Raw genomic sequence first — 24,087 nt, forward strand, 5'->3', positions numbered from 1 at the left:
TGCTCCACCACGACATGCAAGCCGTGATCATAGAAACATAGAAAATAGGTGCAGGAGTAGGCCATTCAGCCCTTCGAGCCTGCACCGCCATTCAAAAAGATCATGGCTGATCATTCACCTCAATACCCCTTTCCTGCTTTCTCTCCATACCCCTTGATCCCTTTAGCCGTAAGGGCCATATCTAACTCCCTCTTGAATATATCCAATGAACTGGCATCAACAACTCTCTGTGGTAGAGAATTCCACAGGTTAACAACTCTCTGAGTGAAGAAGTTTCTCCTCATCTCAGTCCTAAATGGCTTACCCCTTATTCTTAGACTATGTCCCCTGGTCCTGGACTTTCCCAACATTGGGAACATTCTTCCTGCATCTAACATGTCTAATCCCATCAGAATTATGTATGTTTCTATGAGATCCCCTCTCATTCTTCTAAACTCCAGTGAATACAGGCTCAGTCAAACCAGTCTCTCCTCATATGGCAGTCCTGCCATCCCGGGAATCAGTCTGATGAACCTTCGCTGCACTCCCTCAATAGCAAGAACTTCCTTCTTCAGATTAGGAGACCAAAACTGAACACAATATTCCAGGTGAGGCCTCACTAAGGCCCTGTACAACTGCAGTAAGACCTCCCTGCTCCGATACTCAAATCTCCTTGCTATGAAGACCAACATACCATTTGCCTTCTTCACCGCCTGCTGTACCTGCATGCCAACTTTCAATGACTGATGTAGCATGACACCCAGGTCTCGTTGCACCTCCCCTTTTCCTAATCTGCCACCATTCAGATAATATTCTGTCTTCGTGTTTTTGCCACCAAAGTGGATAACCTCACATTTATCCACATTATGCTGCATCTGCCATGCGTTTGCCCACTCACCTAACCTGTCCAAATCACCCTGCAGCCTTTTAGCGTCCTCCTCACAGCTCACACCGCCACCCAGCTTAGTGTCATCTGCAAACTTAGAGATATTATACTCAACGGATCCTTACCAACGGATCCATCACAGACCCAATTCACCGGGGTCAAGCAGGGCTGCATCATCACCCCAACCCTCTTCTCAATCTTCCTCGCTGCCATGCTCCACCTCACAGTTGATAAGCTCCCCGCTGGAGTGAAACTAAACTACAGAACCAGTGGGAAGCTGTTCAACCATCGCCGTCTCCAGGCCAGATCCAAGACCACTCCAATCTCTGTCATCGAGCTACAGTACGCAGACGACGCCTGCGTCTGTGCACACACAGAGGCTGAACTCCAGGACAGTCGACGTATTTACCGAGGCATATGAAAGCATGGGCCTTACACTAAACATTAATAAGACAAAGGTCCTCCACCAGCCTGTCCTCGCCGCACAGCACTGCCCCCCAAACATCAAGATCCACGGCGTGGCCCTGGACAACGTGGACCACTTCCCCTATCTCGGTAGCCTCCTATCAATAAGAGCAGGCATTGACGACGAGATCCAATACCGCCTCCAGTGCGCCAGTGCAGCCTTCAGCCACCTGAGGAAAAGAGTGTTTGAAGACCAGTCCCTCAAAACTGTCACCAAGCTCATGGTCTACAGGGCCGTGGTAATACCTGCCCTCCTGTTTGGCTCAGAGACGTGGACCATGTACAGTAGACACCTCAAGTCGCTGGAGAAATACCACCAGCGATGTCTCCACAAGATCCTGCAAATCCCCTGGGAGGACAGACGCACAAACGTTAGCGTCCTCGACCAGGTCAACATCCCCAGCACTGAAGCACTGACCACACTTGATCAGCTCCGCTGGGCAGGTCAAGTAGTTTGCATGCCAGACACGAGACTCCCAAAGAAAGCGCTCTACTCAGAACTCGTCCACGGCAAACGAGCCAAAGGCGGGCAGAGGAAACATTACAAGGACACCCTCAAAGCCTCCCTGAAAGTGCGACATCCCCACTGACACCTGGGAGTCCCTGGCCATAGACCATCCTAAGTGGAGGAAGTGCATTCGGGAGGGCGCTGAGCTCCTCAAGTATCATCGCCGAGAGCATGCAGAAATCAAGCGCAGGCAGCGGAAGGAGCATGCGGCAAACCAGGCTCCCTGCCCACTCTTTCCCTCAACGACTATCTGTCCCACCTGTGACAGGGACTGTGGTTCTCGTATTGGACTGTACAGCCACCTAAGAACTTATGCTAAGAGTGGAAGCAAGTCTGCCTCGATCTCGAGGGACTGCCTATGATGATGAGTGCACATTACAGTTAGAGTGTGTCAGTTTTGGAATAATAATGCTTCTTTCTTGCCAGTGGAATTTTGTACCTGACACATCATTCGGAGAAACATGAAAAAGAACTGCAAATTATCAACTTGCTCTAGTATCTAGCCAAATGTGCCACTGTATTTAGTTACAAACGCATAAAACACACAGACTTGAGAGTTTGTGAAACAAGTAAATTACTGGTTCACCCTTTACTGATTTTCATTTGAAATGTTTTATATCTATTTTTCAATTCCTCCTTTATCATGCCACACATGCTACCCCTTAAAAAATGCACTTATTAAGGGATATTAATGATGGGAAATGAAACTCTTCCCATGTCAGTCATCAAGCACTCTCAGGTCAGGTATTGCACAACTAGATCGAAAGTAAAGCTATCTCTCCTCTGGCCCAATTCCAACCTCAGAAGACCACCACCTATTGCAGCAGTGCAACAATCCCCGCCCCCCTGCTAACAGCCATCCTAAAAACCCCTCTAAGCTAGAGTTGCCAATTAGGAACTGGGTTGAGATTTCCCAAATTAGCACCCTTAGAGCCAACATATCGAGGAGATTTTCATCCCATCAGTCTGGGCTGGATTTGACCAGTTCTCCCACAAACCTCACTCCTTGGCCAAGATGAGAGATGGCCGGATACCTTCCGGTGGTGGAATGTGATCAGTATTAGGGAGTATGTAATTGCCACACATACTCTGCAATTCCAACCGGGCTATTACCTTGCCTTCACACAGCAGACCTTAACACAGCACAGCTGGGTTTCGGGGCTCAGATTGTGAGGGAATCCTCTTATTTATTGGGGTCTTGGCTGGAGGGTGATGCATGGAGCAGTCCAGTGCAACAAATTTTTAAGTCGGTTCACGGGCTCCCAGGCCGCCTGCAATTTCGGCGGTCTGGAAGGGTCCGTGTTCCATGTTTTTATTCAATGTGCGAGGTTGTAGCCCCTGTTCCATTATTTAAAGGAGCAGCTCCTCAATTTCTGGCTGCACTTCAGTCCCACACTCCTGGTCTTTGGGCACCCTGTGCGGAGGGGAGCAGGATGGTCCAAAGGCCTCTCGTAGGATTGCTCCTGGGCACGGCCAAGGGTGCCATCAGCCGGTCCAAGCAGCGGGCCGTCGAGGCGGTTGTTCAGCCTGACTGCCTGCCTCTCTTCCGCGCTTACATCCGAGCCAGGGTGTCCTTAGAGATGGAGCACGCGGTGTCCACCGGTACGTTCGCGGCCTTCCGCGAGAGGTGGGCACCGGAGGGACTGGAGTGCATCATCACCCCCGGCAACCAAACTTTAATTTGATTTTACATGTTTTAAAGTTTATTTGTTTTATTGCCAGTTAGGGGGCACTTGTACAATTTGCCTCTCGGTGCCCTAAAAAAAAACACAAAAAAAACAACAACAAAAAAGGGCACTTAAAAATTGTTTGGAGTGTCCCCCCCAAAGGGGGCACTTGATTAATTGGTTAATTTGATTACAACCAAAAGAGTTGTGAGGGAATCCTCTGATGAAGCTAACATCAAATCATTTGTATCAGTCTACCAGAAGAGCCAACTTTCAATGTGTTCACACAACAGAACTGCTTCAAAGGGGGAAAAAAAGGTTTTAAAAATGGGTTATATAGTCCATTTTAAAAGATAATTTCCTATAAACCACATGTTGGTTATTTGAAGCAGTGTAACAATGTAAAAAAATTAACAGCAATTACAACTGTGCCAGTGTTTTATTATTGCTATTTTAAAAGACTCCAACATTTCACACACAAAACTATCTCTAAATAATGATGCAGTAGCAGAAGAAAATGCAGCAAGATTATTATCCGCATTAAAAAACTGGGCCAGTATGAATGATGAGGCTCACACAGGGTTTTTAGAGGATACTGAGACTCAGAACTGACAACCTAATGTGGTTTAACTGGGTCATCATCCTTTCAACAGGCAGCAGGTTCTTTTTCATTTTATCCAATTTCTTCTAACTATTGGTTATTTTGTCAATTTCCATTTGAATTAAGGCTGCATGTAATGAAACCCTTCCAACAAATAATCCTCAATCATTTGTTGAACGAATAGCAATGGATTTTAGCCTCAAACATTCCAAAATTTCAGCATTAAGAAATAATTTTTTTAATTAATTTTAAATTAAAAGAATTACGTTTTGTTACCCTAACCACTTAAGAAGGGTATTTATTGAAAACTATATATATATATTAAAAATAGTGAATTTGTTTTAAGAACGGACCCTTAACTCAGCTGATGGGTGAGGAGAGTGACAGAATATAGTAGCGAGCCTCTGCCACATGCTACCTGGGAAATGGGTCAGGATCCAGGTGTGCTACAGGACCGCAGAGCTACAATTCCCTCAGCTGGAACTCAGATATAAAAAAAACTCCTAGTCTCGACATTGAACTTTAATTTTAAAAGTATTTCAAATCTTAAAAAGATATGGAAGACTTTTCATGCCATGATGCTACAACTACACTTCAGAAGTGCTTCATTGGCTGTAAAATGCTTTAGGATCTCCGGAAGTCATGAACGGTGCTCTATAAAGACAAGTTATTTCTTTTTTAACAGTTTCAACCCTCTCTTATCTGATGATTTTCTAATTTGTTTTCTGCTGTCATTTAATATATATGCTTTGATCATCCCAACCCCACCTGGTAGGTAAACCCCAGTAGATCACACTAAGATCAGAAAGACAAACAGAAATGAAAGAGACTAATTCATCCATCTAACTCATTCTTCGATAGACCCAAGGGTTTACCCTTCACAGCATTCAGCAGCCTCTTGAATGACTCGAGTTTTTGTAGTTGATTTTCATCTCTGGCATCAATCAGCTAGGCAAGTCAGTGCTAGCAACACAGTTCCTTGGCTACAGTGCAGGAAGAAGTTCAGTTACCTTGCCAAGGTAAGACACCTCGTCATGGGCTCAATTTTCTCCAATGCCATTTTTTGGCGTATTACAAGAGATACCCCCTTTTTTTTGGACCTGACTACTCCCAACAAAAATAAACTGCAAGTTTTCCCATTCTAATTTTTGAAATTGGTGCTGCGCAGCCTATCCTTTAGCTTCGGGGGGGGAGGGTGGAGCTTAATGTCTGCGCCAAAAAAATGATGCCCACCCGTCTGCGCATGCGCGGGGGGAAAAAAACGGGACTGCTCTGGACGCGCATGCCCAGTACAACTCCCGGTCTGCATTTGGCCATTTTTAAAGAGAACTGTGAGTGAGAACTTTAATTCTCATTGGAAAAATCGGAGCTGCAAATGCAACATGGCTCAAGGACCAAGAATTTCTTACAGGATGAAGTGGACGCACTGGTTACTGTAATTGAGGCCAGATGGCACGAGCTGAACATCAGCAGAGGTCACATAAAAGTTTCACCAAAAGAAATGAAGAAACACTGGAACGAACTTGCAGAAGATCACTGTGCAATGGTGACCACTCCAAGGTCTGGAGGCTAATGCAAAAAGAAACAGCAGGACCTGAGTCAAGTAGTTAGTGTAAGTAATATTTTCATTTATTCACTGTGATTGCAATTGTAAATGTGACCATCTGTATGTCCCACCCAGCAGAAAGACACCCTCTTTAAAAAGGTATATTTTCATCTTTGCAGAGGAAGGTGTCACACAACAAAAGGGAAAGAACTCGAACAGGAGGAGGCCCAGCAAATCTGCACCCACTGAAACCCTTGGAAGACAGGATCGCTGCTTTGATGGGTCCTGCCTGGAGAAAAGCAACCACTACTGCACAAGCTGGATCCACACTTGAGGGAGAGGGTAAGTTCCTGCAAATTCTACAGTCTGGCTTTGCTAAATGTTAAATACTGCGTGGCTAGCCATGCTTCGGTTCATGGAGATGTCTCCGTCAGCTACGCTTCGGTTGATGCAATGTGCTATCATTCATCGTGGTCCTTCAAATGAGCCTGCTGCCTGCGTTGTGAGAGCCTACTCATGCCACCCACCCTGCCCCCTCCTCTGCTTCTAACCATTTGTCTGTTCTGTTATATTTTGCAGAACTTGAGGCCAACCCTGAGGAGGCTGAAGCCGATGCAGAAGATTCAGACACGGACGAGCCTGAAGAGGAGAACATCTTCCAATCCCACCTTCCAGACCAAGAGCATGGGGGTGAGGGGGATGGGGGGGAGGCAGAGGGAGGGGGAAGATGAAGCCCCCACTGTTGTACTCACTCTGGAGGAGGTACTGGTGCCCCCATTAAGGTGCCAGCCCCTTTCCTGAGTGGAGCAAGTGTTGGGACATTCCATGGATTCTTACAGTCCGAGGCTGGGGATTCCAGTGGGGTGTAGTGAGGCACACCCAGGGCCCCACCATCCGAGGTTGCGGGTCCCACTGGGAAGCAGCGAGGCACACCCAGGGCCATACCGTTTGAGGCTGCGGGTCCGAGTGCGATGCAACGAGCGACACCCAGGGTGAGGAGGGGAAGGAGAGCGCGACAGCACTCTCCTGAGGTGCAGGATCTAACCGATGTGGTTCAGATGTGGAGAACATTTACTTTACGCGATCAGTGGGGTGGGTGATGAGGTATCGGGACTGTCGGGAGAAGTAACAACACTCACGAGAAATGGGAACACTGTCCAGGCACATGAGGGAGGGAGTGTCGCAGGCAGCTGATACACTCTCGGTGCACATGAGGGAGGGAATGTCGCAGGTAGCTGCTGTAATAAGGGAACACGCCCATGTTCCGCGGCCATTGACAGAATCAACTGCCACTCCCACTCCAATCCCCAGACCAGCCTCTGAAGAAGCCCACGCCGGACCTTCCACATTACCGCCTGCCCACGCCCCCCCGCCCCCCACCAAAAAGTGCACATTACCCGATTACCCGAGATGCTCGAAAGAATAAGCTTGGTACCAACCCGAGGAACGCTGCGGGCAGGGATGATGTCACCAAGACCAAGTGCAGCGGCCGGTCTTAGAATAAAATAGAGGAGAGAGGGGTTCAGCCTTTCTTTGCTGCTATTGTTGTTATTGTTGTTATTAGTTACTGTTGTAACTGTTCTCAAATTAAACTTTTTTGGGAAATTAGGAAATTACAAGTTTAAAAATTTGTAAGTGATCTTAAAGTTTGTAAGTGATCTTAACTGAAAACTTTAAAGTTTGATACAAGAATATTTTTATTAAAGTTAAGTTAAGTACAAACAAGTGTTTGTTAATCTTTTCAATAAAATATATTTTAAATTCTAACTGAATCATTATCATTATTTGTTCCATTATTAACACAACTTTTTGTACTAAAGAAGAATCATTTCCAGTATTTGTTCCATTAACACAATACAACATTACAGAACAGGTCCAAACAGTAAACATGGTCCATTTGGAATAGTTGCTGCTGAGCCTTGAGGCAGCAAAGCGTTCACGGAGGAGCTGGCGCAAGGCTCGAGCAATCTTTAAAGGGGCACAACGGCCCGCCCTCCTCCGCCATCATGCTCCGGGTTCAGGTAGTTGCATGGCTTCCTCCTCCTCCTCCTCGTCATCTGCATGTTCCTCCTCACCATCAGTCACTCTCACCTCAGGTGGGTCTTCTACGACCAGCTGCTGCTGCCTCGTGATGGCTAACATATGCAACATGCAGCACAAAACAGTGAACTGACTGACAATCTCAGGAGAGTATTGCATGTAGCCTCCAGAATGGTCCAGGCATCAGAACCGCTGCTTCAAGATGCCAATGGACCCCTCTATTATGCTGAGTGTCGCAATGTTGAATTCCCGATCAGCTTCCGTCTGGGTTACGCGTAGGGGCATCATGAGCCAGGTGGCGAGGCCGTACCCTTTGTCTCCCAGTAGCCCGCTCTGTCCTTCTGGCTGCTGCTCAAACATGGCAGATATAGCGCTCTTGCATTGGATAAACGTATCATGGGTGCTCCCAAGGTAGCTCGCATCAACTGATATAATGTGATGCATGTCGTCACACACGAGCTGCACATTCACGGAATGGAAGCCTTTTCTGTTCCTGTACATCTCAGAATCCTCCAAAGGCTATGTGGGCACAATCAATGCAGCCCTGTATCTTTGGGAAGCCAGCAATCCTGGAGAAGCCCACAGCCCTATCAGGCATTGCCTGGGTGGTCATGGGGAATTTTATGTAGTCATTCCTCCGGGCATATAGTGCAACAGTCACCTGCCGAATGCAGATCTGTGTTGTATGTTGAGAAATGGCACACACATCCCCAGTTGTGGCCTGGAATGATCCAGATGCATTAAATGAAAATGCAGCTGTAACCTTTACTTCAACTTACAAAGCAGTCCTCCTGATGTCACTAGGCCTCACCTGGAATATTGTGTTCAGTTTTGGTCTCCTAATCTGAGGAAGGACATTCTTGCTATTGAGGGAGTGCAGCGAAGGTTCACCAGACTGATTCCAGGGATGGCTGGACTTTTATATGAGGAGCGACTGGATCTGTCATGTATTTAACTGTCATTGAACCCATGTATAAACTGACCTAAGTTGTACACTGTGAGAACATTGACCACTAGGTGGTGAACTTGTGGGAGACACTCCTAACCTGGTCTTTCAGGTATAAAAGGGGAAGCTCCACCCACCTTCATCACTTCAGTGCTGGAATAAAAGTTACTGGTCACAGAGTGACCTTCTCTCAAGCATGGGCCTCATGTACATTTGTACTGTATAGTAAGGACCTATCAGGATCAACTGGGCCTTTATTCACTGGAGTTTAGAAGGATGAGAGAGGATCTCATAGAAACGTGTAAGATTCTGACGGGACTGGACAGGTTAGATGCAGGAAGAATGTTCCCGATGTTGGGGAAGTCCAGAACCAGGGGGCATAGTCTTAGGATAAGGGGTAGGCCATTTAGGACAGAGATGAGGAGAAACTTCTTCACTCAGAGAGTTGTTAACCTGTGGAATTCCCTACTGCAGAGAGTTGTTGATGCCAGTTCATTGGATATATTCAAGAGGGAGTTAGATATGGCCCTTATGGCTAAGGGGATCAAGGGGTATGGAGAGAAAGCCGGAAAGGGGTACTGAGGGAATGATCAGCCATGATCTTATGGAATGGCGGTGCAGGCTCGAAGGGCCGAATGGCCTACTCCTGCACCTATTTTCTATGTTTCCATGTTGCAGGTCTGCTTTTACTAACTCACAGATCTCGGTTACAACTTCTTTGCAGAAACACAGCTTTCTCACACAGTCTGCCTCACTCAGGTGCAGGTATGAACGCCTGTCTCGATATACCCGATGTGGGTAAGGCCTCCTGCCCGTCATCCTACGTGCTTTGTGGTTCCTCATGCGATGATATTGAATCAATCGTCTCCTCCGCAGCACCATCATACAGAAGGCTTGCACGAGGTATGACATTGTCAATATTGCCCCCATAATTAAATTGTAGCTTTGCAAGAAGCTCAAAACAGCAGGACAAAAGACTTAAACCTTCTTTCCTCTTTCTCTCTCTCCTCAAGGTCGGCACCCTAGTATGACCACACCCTGGTCTGCGCATGTGCAATAGGTTTGCTTAGAATGGGAAGCTAGGCATTTAATGAAGACATTTGGGGCAACGAAGTCTAATGCAATTCTTTAATTTTAGATTTTTTTATAAAGTTCCACCCCACTACCAACTGAACGTCTCCTCACCGGGCTTGAAGGTCAGCCGACAGAATTGCTCCCTCGCCCAGACACAGGGGCTCAGCATCCCGGTAACCCCCACCCCCCCTCCCCCCAGGGCATCTTTTGAAGCTGCTGTATGTGTAAGGGTTCTCATCCCTTCAGTTCAGCTTCCACCACACCCCCACTCCCCCTGGGCTTCCTTTAAAGCCGGGTCCCGAGCCTTTGGGTCCAGGCAAGGGAGCGATTCTGCCAGCTGATGCTCCGACCTCGAACCCGGTGAGGTGACGGTACTTTGAAAAAAATCAAAAATTAAAGAATTGCTTTAGACTTCCATTTGCTATCTTTTGAGTTTGAAAAAATTAAGCTTCGTGATGTACATTCTTTGTCTTCTTGACTCCCTCCAAAACTTCACCTAAAAACAATGGCGTCTTTTTGCGGTGATTTTTTAACGTGCGCTGCTTTTTCTTAAGTGCCCAGAAGGCTTTTTGGGACTGGGCATATACGCTGTCCTAGGAAAAATGTAAGTTGGACAAACTTGCTTAAATGTGGAAAAACTGCCGCAAATATCAGGTTATGCCCCGTGTGACGCAAAAAAAATTGACCTAAAAGAATCGTAACTGAGTTATGCTGGCGCAGAAACTTTGGGGAAACTTGGATATTTTAATTTACGGCAAAAAAAGCTCTGCGCACTAAAGAAATGGCGCAGATAACTGGGGAAAATTGAGCCCCATATCTTTGTTACTCTACAGAGTGGTAAACTTGAGAGTTTGGTAAGTGGGAGAGTTCGGTGAAGTGGGGGCGGGAGGTGTTGCTTTGCCTTGTTTTTCCTAACTTCTTCCGCAGAGCAGCGGAATATCTGAGCAGCAGCAGACTGAGGCCTGAGAGTAGGGATAAAAGCCGCAGCAGACCTGCAACTTCAAGGAATCTAATATGGCCGGTGTGATCTCCTGGACTAGTTTCGATCGTCTGGTTGGGTCGGAGAGGAATTTTCCCAGATTATTTTCCACAATTAGCTTGGGTTTTTATCTGTTTTTTTGCCTCTCCCAGGAGATCGCACGGCTTTGGGTGGGGAGAACTCTGCAGTGTGACATCACAGGTAAGGCAGGTAAGTGATTGGTAGTGACTGTCGGCTTTTAAAAGTTTTTCTTTTAAGTTAACATATCATCATCACAGGCAGTCCCTCGGAATCGAGGAAGACTTCCTTCCACTCCTGAAGTGAGTTCTTTAGTGGCATATCAGTCTAATACGAGAGCCACAGACTCTGTCACAGGTGGGACAGATAGTCGTTGAGGGAAAGGGTGGGTGAGACTGGTTTGCCGCACACTCTTTTGGCTGTCTGCACTTGATTTCTGCGTGCTCTCAGCGTTGAGACTCAAGGTGCTCAGCGCCCTCTCGGATGCACTTCCTCCACTTAGGGCGGGCTTGGGCCAGGGACTCCCAGGTGTCAGTGGGAATGTTGCACTTTATCAGGGAGGCTTTGAGGGTGTCCTTGCAGTGTTTCTGCTGCCCACCTTTGGCTCGTTTGCTGTGAGGGAGCTCCGAGTAGAGTACTTGCTTTGGGAGACTCGTGTCTGGCATGCGGACTATGTGGCCTGCCCAGCGGAGCTGATATAGCATATAACTAAATATTATAAACTAACCTTTAATTATTTAACTAACTTAACTAATTTAATAAACTATATAAGGTAAATACTTTGATTAACTAAACTAATTAATTAAAGAAAATAATGGTAGAACAGGAGATATGTTGCTGCTGCAATATGTGGGAGCTTCGGGACGTTTTGGTCCAGGACGACTACATCTGCGGAAAGTGTCTGCGGCTCAACAAACATCGGCTCTGAGTTGAGGAGCTGGAGTCCAAGCTGCAGACATTGCAAGACATCAGGGAGGGAGAAAGTTACCTGGACCTTTTGCTCCAGGAGGCAGCCACACTCTCTTGATTAAATACTTTAGAATTGACACGTGGTCAGGGACAGAAGGGTGTGACTTCGAGTGAAGCAGGTAAGGGGATCCAGAAGGTAGTATTGCAGTCCTTACACATTTCCAATAGATTTGAGGTTCTTGCAACTCTTGTGGACAAGTGTGCAGCCTGCGGGGTCGACGAGCAGACTGACCAAGGCACCGTGGTGCAGAAAGTCATTCAAGTGGGATGAGAAAAGCGGATAGTGGTTGTAGTAGGAGACAGTATAGTTAGGGGGATAGATTGGATAATCTGCAGCCGAGAGCATGGGTCCCGAAGGCTGTGTTGCCTACCCAGTGGCAGGGTAAAGGACATCTCCTCCAGGCTGGAGAAGAACTTGGAGTGGGAGGGGGAGGATCCAGTTGTCGTGGTACACGTAGATACCAATGACATAGGTAGGACTAGGAGGTTCTACTGAGAGAGTTTGAGCAGCTAGCGACTAAATTGAAAAGCAGAACCACAAAGGCAATGATCTCGGCATTATTACCTGAGCTATGAGCAAATTGGCATAGGGTCAATAGAATCAGGGAGAAGAATATGTGGCTCAGATGTTGGTGTGGGAGAAGTGGGTTTTGATTCATGGGGCACTGGTATCAATACCCGGGAAAGAGAGAGCTGTTCCGTGGGGACTGACTACACTTGAACTGTGCTGGGACCAGAGTTCCAGCAAATCGAATAACTAGGGAGGTAGACAGGGCTTTAAACTAAATAAGGTGGTGGTGGGGGGAGGGGGGTGGGGTCCCAGTGGAGAGAGAAGTCTAGAATGCTAAAGAGAAAAAAAAAGAAAGCAGTGCAGGAAAGTGATTGTGGTAAGGATAACCAGATTATGTCAGGAAGGGACAGAGCATACAAACAAAAGAGTGCACTAACAAATAGGGTCCAGGTAAGAAAAAATAGCAATAAGACAAATAGGGCTATAGTACAAAATAATGTTAAGATGTCTAATAATATTAAAAAGACAAATCTAAAAGCACTGTATCTGAATGCACGAAGCACCTGTAATAAGGTAGACGAATTAACAGCGCAAATAGATGTAAACGGATACGATATAGTTGCAATTACGGAGACATGGTTGCAGTGTGACCAGGGTTGGGAACTGAATATCCAAGGATATTCGATATTTAGGAAGGACAAGAAAAAAGGAAAAGGGGGTGGTGTGGTGTTGTTAGTAAAGGATGAAATCACAGCAATAGTGAGAAAGGATATTGGCTCAGAAAATCAAGATGTAGAATCAGTCTGGGTGGAGCTAAGGAGCACCAAGGGGCAGAAAACATTGGTGGGACTTGTCTATAGGCCTCCAAACAGTAGTGGTAATGTAGGGGATGGCATCAAACAGGAAGTTATAGATGCATGTAACAAGGGTACTACAGTAATCGTAGATGATTTAATCTACATATAGACTGGCCAAACCAAATTAGTAATAATACTGTGGAAGATAAATTCCTGGAGTATGTACGAGATGATTTTTTAGACCAGTATGTTGAGGAGCCTACTAGGGAACAGATTATCCTAGATTGGGTATTGTGCAATGAGAAGGGGTTAATTAATAGTCTTGTTGTGTGGGGTTCTTTAGGGAAGAGTGACCATAACATGATTGAATTCTTTATTAAGATGGAAAGTGAAGTAGTCCAATCCGAAACTAGGGTCCTAAATCTAAACAAAGAAAACTACGAAGGTATGAGGAATGAATTGGCTATGATAGATTGGGAAGATTCATTAAAAGGCATGAAGGTGGATAGGCAATGACTAACATTTAAGAAATGAATGCACGAATTGCAACAGATATACATTCCTTTCTGGTGCAAAAACCCAAAAGGAAAAGTGACCCAACCATGGCTAACAAAAGAAATTAATGATAGTATTAGATCCAAAGAGGAGTCATACAAAGTTGACAGAAAAAGTAGCAAGCCTGAGGATTGGGAGCAGTTTAGAATTCAGCAAAAAAGGACCAAGAGATTAATCAAGAGGGGAAAAATAGAGTATGAGAGTAAACTTGCAAGGAACATGGGGGGCAAGTTTCAGGCCTCCTTCAGAACAGTGCACCTCCGAGAGGCACGCCTGTTTCGTGGAATAAAAAGTGCGCCTAATGCCTACCTCGGTATTCTGCGCTCTGAATCAGGCCCGTTCCAGCTCGGCGCAGCGTACAAGCATCTGCGGGGGGCGGGGCCAAAACGTGGTGCCGAAGATCAGCCGGCAGGGGGGCGGGGCTACCTCACAGCAGCAGATTTTGTGCCGGCAGGCTTGCGCATGCACGCTGGAACGTGCAGCGTGATACAAACATTGGCAGTCGGCCGTCGCTGTGGGTGGCCTGACGCCGCCCCTGTCCCCTGGCCGAACGGCTAAATCTTCGCAGCTCGAAGGCTGCTGCTGCTGCTGCTTGAGATAGGTAGGAAAATTCAATGTATTTTTTATTTGCTTTATTTATCATTTATTATTCAGGATGGCTCTTTATTTGTAGAAGTGAAAGTATTTTATGCTTGTAAAATTCCATAACTTCCCTTTCCCTCCCCCGCCCCATATTTCGTTCCCTGTGCCTAATTTCTAAAGTGTAGGCAAGATTTTTCTGAGCGTACAAAGGTCTACACTTACTCCATTCTAAGTTAGTTTGGAGTAAGTTTTTGCTGCCTAAACTTGCAAAACAGGAGTAAGTGGCTGGATACGCACCCTTTTGAAAAAAATCTGTTCTAAAATGAAACTATTCTAACTCACTAGAACTGGAGCAAACTAAATGCCGAGAATTGCAATTTCTAAGACACTCCATTCTAAACTCGTTGCTCCAAAAAAATAGGAGAACTCAGGCCGAAACTAGAGCCCTTTAAAACCGACTGCAAAAGTTTTTGCAAGTATGTAAAAAGAAAAAGATTAGCGAAGACAAATGTAGGTCCTTTACAGTCAGAAACAGGAGAATTTATAATGGGGAACAAGGAAATGGCAGAACAATTAAATAAATACTTTAGTTCTGTCTTTACGGAAGAGGATACAAATAATGTCCCAAAATGCTAGGGAACCAAGGGTCTAGTGAGCAAGAGGAATTAAAGGAAATGATTATTAGTAAGAAAATAGTGCTGGAGAAACTAATGGGACTGAAGGCTGATAAATCCCCAGGGCCTGATGATCTGCATCCCAGAGTACTAAAAGAGGTAGCTGTGGAAATAGTAGATGCATTGGTTGTCATCTTCCAAAATTCTATAGATTATGGAACAGTTCCTGCAGATTGGAGGGTGGCAAATGTAACCCCATTATTTAAAAAAGGAGGGAGAGAGAAAACAGAGAAATACAGACCGGTTAGCCTAACATCAGTAGTAGGGAAAATGCTAGAGTCTATTATAAAGGATGTGATAATGAGACACTTAGAAAATATCAATGGGATTAGACAAAGTCAACATGGATTTATGAAAGGAAAATCGTGTTTGACAAACCTACTGGAGTTTTTTGAGGATGTAACTGATAGAATAGATAAGGGAGAACCAGTGGATGTAATGTATTTGGATTTTCAGAAGACCTTTGATAAAGTCCCACATAAGAGGTTAGTGTGCAAAATTAAAGCACATAGCATTGGGGGTAATATATTGGCATGGATTGAAAATTGGTTAACTGACAGGAAAGAGAGTAGGAATAAACAGGTCTTTTTTGCGGTGGCGGGCAGTGACTAGTAGGGATCAGTGCTTGGGCCCCAGCTATTCACAATATATATAAATGATTTGGATGAGGGAATCAAATGTAATATTTCTAAGTTTGCTGATGACACAAAATTAGGTGGGATTGTGAGTTGTGAGGAGGATGCAAAGACGCTACAAGGTGATTTAGATAGGTTGAGTGAGTGGGCAGTGTAACGTGGATAAATGTGAAGTTATCCACATTTGGTAGGAAAAGCATAAAGACAAAGTGTTATTTTAATGGCAATAGCTTGGGAAATGTGTCCTTGTACACCAATCATTGAAAGCAAACATATAGGTACAGCAAGCAGTTAGGAAGGCAAATGGTATGTTGGCCTTCATTGCAAGAGGATTTGACTACAGGAGCAAGGATGTCTTACTACAGTTATACAGAGCCTTGGTGAGACCACACCTGGAATATTATGTGCAGTTTTGGTCTCCTTACCTAAGAAAGGATATACTCGCCATAGAGGGAATGCAACAAAGATTCACCAGACTGATTCCTGGGATGGCAGGACAGTCGTATGTGGAGAGATTGGGTCGACGAGGTCTGTATTCACTAGAGTTTAGAAGAATGAGAGGGGATCTCATTGAAATGCATAAAATTCTGACGGGGCAAGACAGACTGGATGCAGGGAGGATGCTTCCCCTGGCTGGGAAGTTTAGAACAAGGGATCACAGTCTCAGGATACGGGGTAAGAAATTTAGGACTGAGATGAGGAGAAATGTCTTCACTTAGAGGGTGGTAAACCTGGGGAATTCTCTATCACAGAAGGCTGTGGAGGCCAAGCTACTGAATATATTTAAGAAGGAGATAGATAGATTTCTAGACCCAAAAGGCGTCAAGGGGTATGGGGAGAAAGCGGGAATCTGGTGTTGAGATAGAGGATCAGCCATGATCATATTGAATGGCAGTGCAGGCTCGAAGGATCTACTCCTGCTCCTATTATGTTTCCATACAGCCCTGCAGCACCAGACTTTAAGTCCTATGCAAGCTATGCCACCATCACCTCCATCTTGGGCAGGCTGGGGGACCTCATAGATCGGGGCTTCAGTTATACCACAGATCTCCTGCCAGCTGCTCATTGATAAAGTGGAAGCCCTTGTGATTCATGAAAACAGTGGCTCATCTGAAGAGCTCACAGGGCAATGAGGGTGCAATCAATGACACTCTGAACTTGGAAGAAGCCTGTAATCTATGCAAACCCCGGAGCTTTATCCTGCTGATTCCAGTTGTCCAAGGGGAAGGTGATGAAAGGCGATGCTTTAGTAAAGATGAAAACATTTTACTTTAGCAAACATGACAACTGCCACCCGATTAATGCATACATGAACAGGCAATGCAGTGCCAGCTGTGGCAGTGGGCTACAGATCTTGTTGTAGGAGCCTCCCATCACAAGCGCCACTTCCATATGCACTGCTTCTCAGAGAAGTGCAGGTTATGTTATCCTTAGCCAATAGATTCTGTTGGGAGTGTAAAGATTCCTCCAAGATTGCCTCCTTCTAGCTGATCTCTGCAGCTTCAGCTCCATGTGCTCCTCCCACCTTGGGTTGCTGCTGCTCCTCTTCCCCCTCTTCTTCTAGCCAGAGCCCCATTTGAAAAGTGCTTACAGTCACTTTAAAATTGAGTAAATTGCCAAAAGCTACTATAAACTACCAGCAGAAAGTATTACAAACCATTGCAATGTTTTAAGTGAGAGTCGGTGAGGAGCCATTTAAATCATGCTGGAAATGGCCACTTCCCATCCACAACTCATGGGTTGGTTGAAGAAGTTACAGTGCAGCACTAATTTATACAAAAATGGTGTGGACCCATATTTGCATGCATTCATCATGAGCACCCCTCCCCTCCATCCCTCCCCCCACCCCCCCCTCCCCCCCCCCCCCACCATTCCCCATGTTTAGACGTTTATTCTTCATCCTACTACCACTCCAATAGCAAGACAAAATTATTTCCACTACCCTACATGAAAGAATATCCAGGTATTGATTACTACTGGTTCAGACAGCATTGATCACTTAAACAGTTAATATAAAACTGCACTTTTTACACTGAGTTAAAACTATTCCATAATTTAATTATTAAAATTACAAACAAAAAGCAAAGATTGCGGGAAATCATCTCTAAAATCTACCAAATGATGATGTACATACGGGGGCATTATTCGGTCTCTATGTATTAAAATGACTAAGAGTTGGTTAATGCCTCCCTGTAAATGGAGATCAGTGCCCAGAAAAATCTGATTCACAGCAAACATGAGACTTAGCACTATTGGCACAACAATAGAGAAATGATTAACTACAGTGTATATTTTATTATCCTTTAATATCATATAACCTTAACCACAGCATGATCTTTAATATGCAAAAAATGAAACAATTTTAACTCTCCTTTTTTTTATTCATCAATTAGATTTTTGAAGATTCATTGGAGGAATAACAGGAAAAATATATATGGGATAAATATTCTGGTCTCAGCAACTAAGCTCACTTTTCCTGAAGAGTTCACTTGCATTACTTTATGAGGTCAGCTCATTAACATAATTAATATGTGCTCCCATAATATGGCAAAGCAACAGTGATGCTGCTCAAACTTAAAGAGGAGATGCACAGAAGAGCAGCAAATCAGAAATTCACCTGGTGGGCAGAAGACAAAGGACCAAGATTGTGCTCCATGCCTGTTGCTATGCTGACTGTGTGCAGTAGAGGGCAGACGTTGACTAGCAGGGGCTTCACATTACACATAACATTCAAAGATGAGCAGAATGTTCGTGAAATGTTGAATACATGAGTTATTTGTGGTAAATTCTATTTGATTGTCATGTGAACATTAGGAATTAAACCAGAAACTTACACAAGTTAACAAAAAAGGCCTAGAAATTCTCGGGAAGCGGGAAACTTCGCGCCAGGTGCAGAAGTCTCGCCCCTCACGATAAATTCGGGTTACCGCCCCAGAAGGAAGTGGAGCGCTAAACGCTCCAATTTCTTTATGGGGCACTAATGGGGTGCATGCCTCAGCAGCGCTGCACACTGGGCCACATGGAGCTTCCATGTACGAGGATCTCTTCCCTGAATTAAAAGGAAGGGCCCAAGCTGCATACGTGGCACCCATCTACCTGGACCACCGGGAAATGGGGATGCCACACGACCCGTGGGCACTGAAGCAGAGTGCTCCCGGGGGCGCTAATGGGAGGCGCAAATGCACCCAATTTCTCCCCCTTGGTCCTTAAATATATTTTGCGAACATAAATCACAAGGTTTCAGTACCTTCAGTATTTTCTTCCAAATTAGTTTTCAATTTAACTTTCTCCAGCAATTTACTGCATTTCTATGCTAGTTGAAGTTATTGCTAACTACTACATTACCAATATGCACACAGCCACTTCCCCCACAGATCTATCTTCAGTTAAATCCTCGTCATTTTCTCCAGCTTCTTCAAAACACATGCAGACAACCAAATTTGACAACAATTACGATAAAATATGGCTTGCTGTGCGGGTGCTGCACAGTGTTTCATTTGCCAAAGCTCCATTATTATATATGACTAATAAAAATGCCATGCGTTCAAACTAATTTCCAAGGATGTGTAACTGCGAGATGTGTTGGTGGGTGTTGACGCAATTTGGCACTTGTATCACTGTTATTGACAGAGGAGTGTTTGTTTGAGGTATGAGACAATAGCATGGGCTCATTTCCGCTCCTTTGTCGAAACACCGGCGAACTGCATTATTCATCCATTATGTAGCAATGATATAACAGGAGCATTCCAGCTTGCTTTTCTCATCTCACAACACACTCGATGAGACCGTTGTAAATTGAGAACTCCATAATGGCATCTGATTTGTCTCATCATTATTGAAACCTACATAGAATCACAGTATAATGTCTGCACTCCTCAGTCACTAGCCTTTGCCTTTTTAACTGTTTCTATTAAACTGAGCAGCAGTTTATCCTAATTCACAAGACCACAACACATGACAACATCAAAAATAAATTATTTTCTCACAGGATCAAATATTTAAGGTGGATTTGCATTCATGCGTGTGTGTTATGGTACTGAAAGTCCTTTGGAGCCACTGGTAAAACAAACACTTTCTAGTGCTGCCAAAATAAAACTTGGTACGAATACTGGCACAAGGGTTTGTATAGGAATCCACTTCGGGAAATCGGGAAACCAGGGCCTAAGTTTGATGTAATTACCATTGGCGGTCTCGATAGTTTGGTCAGATCCTCACGCTGGCAGGGAGAGAAGACAGCTGGGGACCGTCCACTGGCGTGCGCCGGCATGCAACCCCACAAGAGTCCTCCCGCTCGCTGAGTTGGCAGATTGGTCTGGGCGGTCCTCCGCTCCAGCAGGGGAAGAGACCACCACGTGGAGGCAGGTCTTACCTGAACGGTAAGTATGAAGACCTGCAAATAAAGGTTAGTGCACTTCTTTTCTTTGTTTCTTTTGCAGGGATTTAGGTGGATGGGGTCTCCTGAAGGGTTTCTGGTGGGTTTTTAAAATTGTTTTGAAAACATTTTCTTTTATCAGTTCTCCCCTCCCTGGACCCGATCCTATCCTCGGCGGTACTTTGCCGAAGATCGCAGTTGCCGCCCAGAATGGGAGCTACCGCCCGCTGCCACCCAGAATCGGCGTGCAAGGCCGGGCGGTCTTTCCCACATTTATCAATGAAACCTCCGCCCAAAGTACCATCAGGATCTTAGCGGTCCTTCGGGCGGTACTTGGACGGAACTTAGGTTTCACCAAACTCGGGCCTCCATTGGCCAGACTTTCGGCTTCATTGTCGGCGATTTTCTCGGCATTACAACGGGTTTTTCGCCTGGCGAGAGTTTCCAGGTAAGTTTTTGAACGTTATCACCCACAGCTGAAGTCGCCCGCTGGGACCAGACCACCCACATGCAACGCCGTGAACAACCGCCAGGCCATAAGTTTGGAGTCAACTGCCGACATCCAGATCGCCGCGGGACTCGCCCTGTAAAAGCTGCTTTTACTGGGTGGTAAGGGAGGGACCCTTCAAAGAAAGGTAAGTTAAAGGTTATTTAATTTTTTTTTTTAATTTTACCATGGCGATTAGGGTTAAAATTGTCTTGGGAATGCTTTGTATCTGTTTATTTTTCTTAATGAAAATTTTTTCTTTATGTTTTCCCCCCTCACTAGTCCCAACCGCAGCCTCAGCCTAAATTTTTCTACTTACCGTCCATTCCGGTAACTTACCGTCCATTTGGCTAATTTTGCACTTATCCGCCGAGAAAACCGCCGAGAATGAGTGTGCAATGCCCATTTCCTCGCCGGGCGATCAGTTCTACTTACTTTTACCTTCAAAATGGAAATTGTCGCCCGCTTTTTTCACCAAGCGTATCGATCCTTCTCAGCGGGCAATTGGGTGTTGAGGACCTTTATGGAAAGTCTGTCCCATTGGCCTCAATGCTACCCCCTGCACCAACAACTGCCTCCCCCCTCCCCGCATCATTTTGGCACTGCACAGTGTACCTGAAGCAAACCTCTGTAAATTGGAGCTCCACCAAAACTCTGCTGCCATGTCGTGTCAAGCCACATCCAACATCCCAGTGCTCGCGGTCCACATACGCTTCGATTTTGCAATTCTCATCCTTGTTTTCAAATTGCTATCTCTGGAACCTGCTCCAGCCCTACAACCCTCCGAGAACTCTGCGTTCTTCCAATTCTGGCCTCTTGCGTAGCCCCGATTTTCTTCACCCCACTATTGGCAGTTGTGCCTTCAGCTGCATAGGCTCCAAGCTCTGTGATTCCCTCCATAAACCTTTCCATTTCTCCATCTCTCTCTCCTCCTTCAAGTTGTTCCTGAAAAACCTATAGGCCCAAAATTCACCATCCCCCAAAAAATCGATCGGCCGCTGCGGTTGGGTACTTTTCCCTCCCCGAGCCATATTCAGCTCGGGGAAGATTTCAGCGGTGTTCACTTCTGCTGGAAACGGTGCAGTGAAGCCACAGTAAAGGAAGGTTTCCAGCGGTGAGCTCTGCAGCGTGCGGGCTGCTGCAAAGGGATTACCACAGCTAAATTTAGGACTTTTCCCAGCAGTGCCCCCACCAGGTTTTCGATGCAGTGCTCAAACGAAACACCACTGGGGCCCTTTGGTAGGTAAATAGTTTTATTACTTATTATTATTTTTATTTCATTTTCCAGCATCCGCAGTATTTATCTCTTGTTATAGTTTTATTAATTATTAGTGCTTTTGTTTCATTTTCCATGGTCTGCAGTATTTAGGGTTTCATATAGTTTTTATTGTTTTGGCTCCATTCAACCTGCTGCTCAGTGCTGCTCAGTCAACAAAGTGCTGCTCAGAGGTTTGCACATATCCCTGTACTTTTGTACAACTTTCAGGTCTGACTCTTTAGTGGAGTCCTGTGGCAGAGACCTGCTTGGCAGGGTTCACCCTGAGGATGGGAGGAGTGTTGGGAGGGCGACACCTGGTACCCCTGGTCAGAAGCAGGGTGGCACGCAGGAGAAGGCATCGCCATCAGCACCGTGCAGACAGGCAGTGGACAAGGGAGGCAGCAGCCATGATTTGTTCATTCTGCGCCAGACCAGTGTGCCCGCCTTCTTCACCAGCCCAAATCAGGATTGCGGTTGGCTGCTTGAGGAAAAGGGATGTCCCCTGTCCACTTGGCTGCTCACTCCTCTGCGGAACCCCAGGACAGTGCCAGAGCATGCCTACAATGCCACTCATTGTGCCACCAGGTGCATCATCGAGCAGTGCATAGACATCCTTAAGCAGAGATTCCGGTGCCTGGACCGCTCTGGTGGCACCTTGCAGTACTCTTCTCAACGGGTCTCCATAATCGTGGTGGTCTGCTGCATGCTGCACAATCTGGCCATCCTGAGGGGACAGCCGCTGGAGGTCGAGCCAGCAGTACCACCCGAGGAGAAGGAGGAGGAGGATCCCCGTCACCCCAGAGCTAGGAGGCGTCGCCCCATCATCACCCTGGAAGGGCCAGGTGCCAACTGGCCAGCACCCTCCTGGGTGGGTGCGTCCTCACATATATGGACATCTCCCCTGCATTCTCTTTCCATGCATTATGTACTGCCTGTCTGCCAGGTCTCCCCATGTCAGGAAACAGTATTTTTCTTGTATCCTCCACACCGTCCATCAGTGTCTCCAGCTCCATATCAGTGAACCTGTTGGCTCTCCTTGCACCTCTTACACCAGCCATGCTTCCAAACTCCTTCCCCCCCTCAGGACCTTGCTGCAAACCCTGCCCTTTAAAAAGGCCGGGGAGCAGCTGGCTCATTAGAAACCCTTACCTGAATGCTGAATTTCTCAGTGGTGATAACGCTCAAATTAAGACAGCCACACCGTTGAAAAATCCACTTTGGAAGACTTCATTAGCGCTGGAACCTATTTGTTTACTTTTAGAGCTGAATATGGGTTGGCCCGGCCACAAAAACTTTTTGACGGTAATGGCCACAAAAAGGTGGGGGGAGCACCAGCTTTCTAGTGGTATTGAATTTCGGGCCCTACTTTGACCAAGCCTGTCCTAATATGTGGCTCGGTGTCAAATTTTGTGTGATTACGCAGCTGGGACGTAACATTAAAGGCGCTATATAAATGCAAGTTGTCGTTGTTGTTGTTGAAATGAACTGCACTGGTCCTGACCTGACTATGTCTGTAATTGGTGGGTTGAATCATTTGAATAGGCTGGTCCCACCCCCTGGCAGGAGCTTGTGCTTTAAACAGATGTTGCTGCAGACCTGATAGAACTGTAGCTACGAACTTAGCCACCAACTTCATGACATTCTGAATGCTGAAAATCCGCATTCAAAAAGCATCCGGGCCCAAAGATGGTAAGGCTGGAAGAAAAGGATATTACTTACTTTTTCAGAATGCAACAGAACAAGGACGGAGGCCCATCATCACTATTTCTTGTACAATGCACGCAGGAAATAAACTCCAGTGTCAGCTACTCAAATCATAAGAACATAAGAAATAGGAACAGGAGTAGGCCATATGCCCCTCGAGCCTGCTCCGCCATTCAATAAGATCATGGCTGATCTGATCATGGACTCAGCTCCACTTCCCCGCCCGCCCCCATAACACCTTAGCTCAAGAAACTGTCTATTTCTGTGTTAAATTTATTCAATGTCCCAGCTGCCACAGCTCTCCGAGGCAGCAAGTTCCACAGATTTACAACCCTCTGAGAGAAGAAATTCCACCTCATCTCTGTTTTAATTGGGCGGCCCCTTATTTTAAGATCATGCTCTCGAGTTCTAGTCTCCCCCATCAGTGGAAACATACTCTCTGCATCCACCTTGTCAAGTCCCCTCATAATCTTATACATTTCGATAAGATCACCTCTCATTCTTCTGAACTCCAATGAGTAGAGGCCCAACCTACTCAACCTTTCCTCATAAGTCAACCCTCATCCTCAGAATCAACCTAGTGAACTTTCTCTGAACTGCCTTCAAAGCAGGTATATCCTTTCGTAAATATGGAAACCCAAACTGCATGCAGTATTCCAGGTGCGGCCTCACCAATACCCTGTATAACTGTAGCAAGACTTCCCTGCTTTTATAATGCATTTCCTTTGCAATAAAGGCCAAGATACCATTGGCCTTCCTGATCACCTGCTGTACCCGCGTACTATAATTTTGTGTTTCATGCACGAGTACCCCCAGGTCCAGCTGTACTGCGAC

At 45.9% G+C, this 24,087-nt stretch overlaps 1 protein-coding gene across 5 annotated transcripts in view; it reads right to left on the minus strand.

Moving 5' to 3' along the window:
- Positions 1-24,087, minus strand: part of LOC139242191 (LIM and calponin homology domains-containing protein 1-like) — a 570,211-nt gene that overhangs the window by 334,657 nt on the left and 211,467 nt on the right. The window lies entirely within an intron of this gene.

Source organism: Pristiophorus japonicus, chromosome 2 (genome assembly GCF_044704955.1).
Source record: "Pristiophorus japonicus isolate sPriJap1 chromosome 2, sPriJap1.hap1, whole genome shotgun sequence".
Classification (NCBI taxonomy): Eukaryota; Metazoa; Chordata; class Chondrichthyes; family Pristiophoridae; genus Pristiophorus; species Pristiophorus japonicus.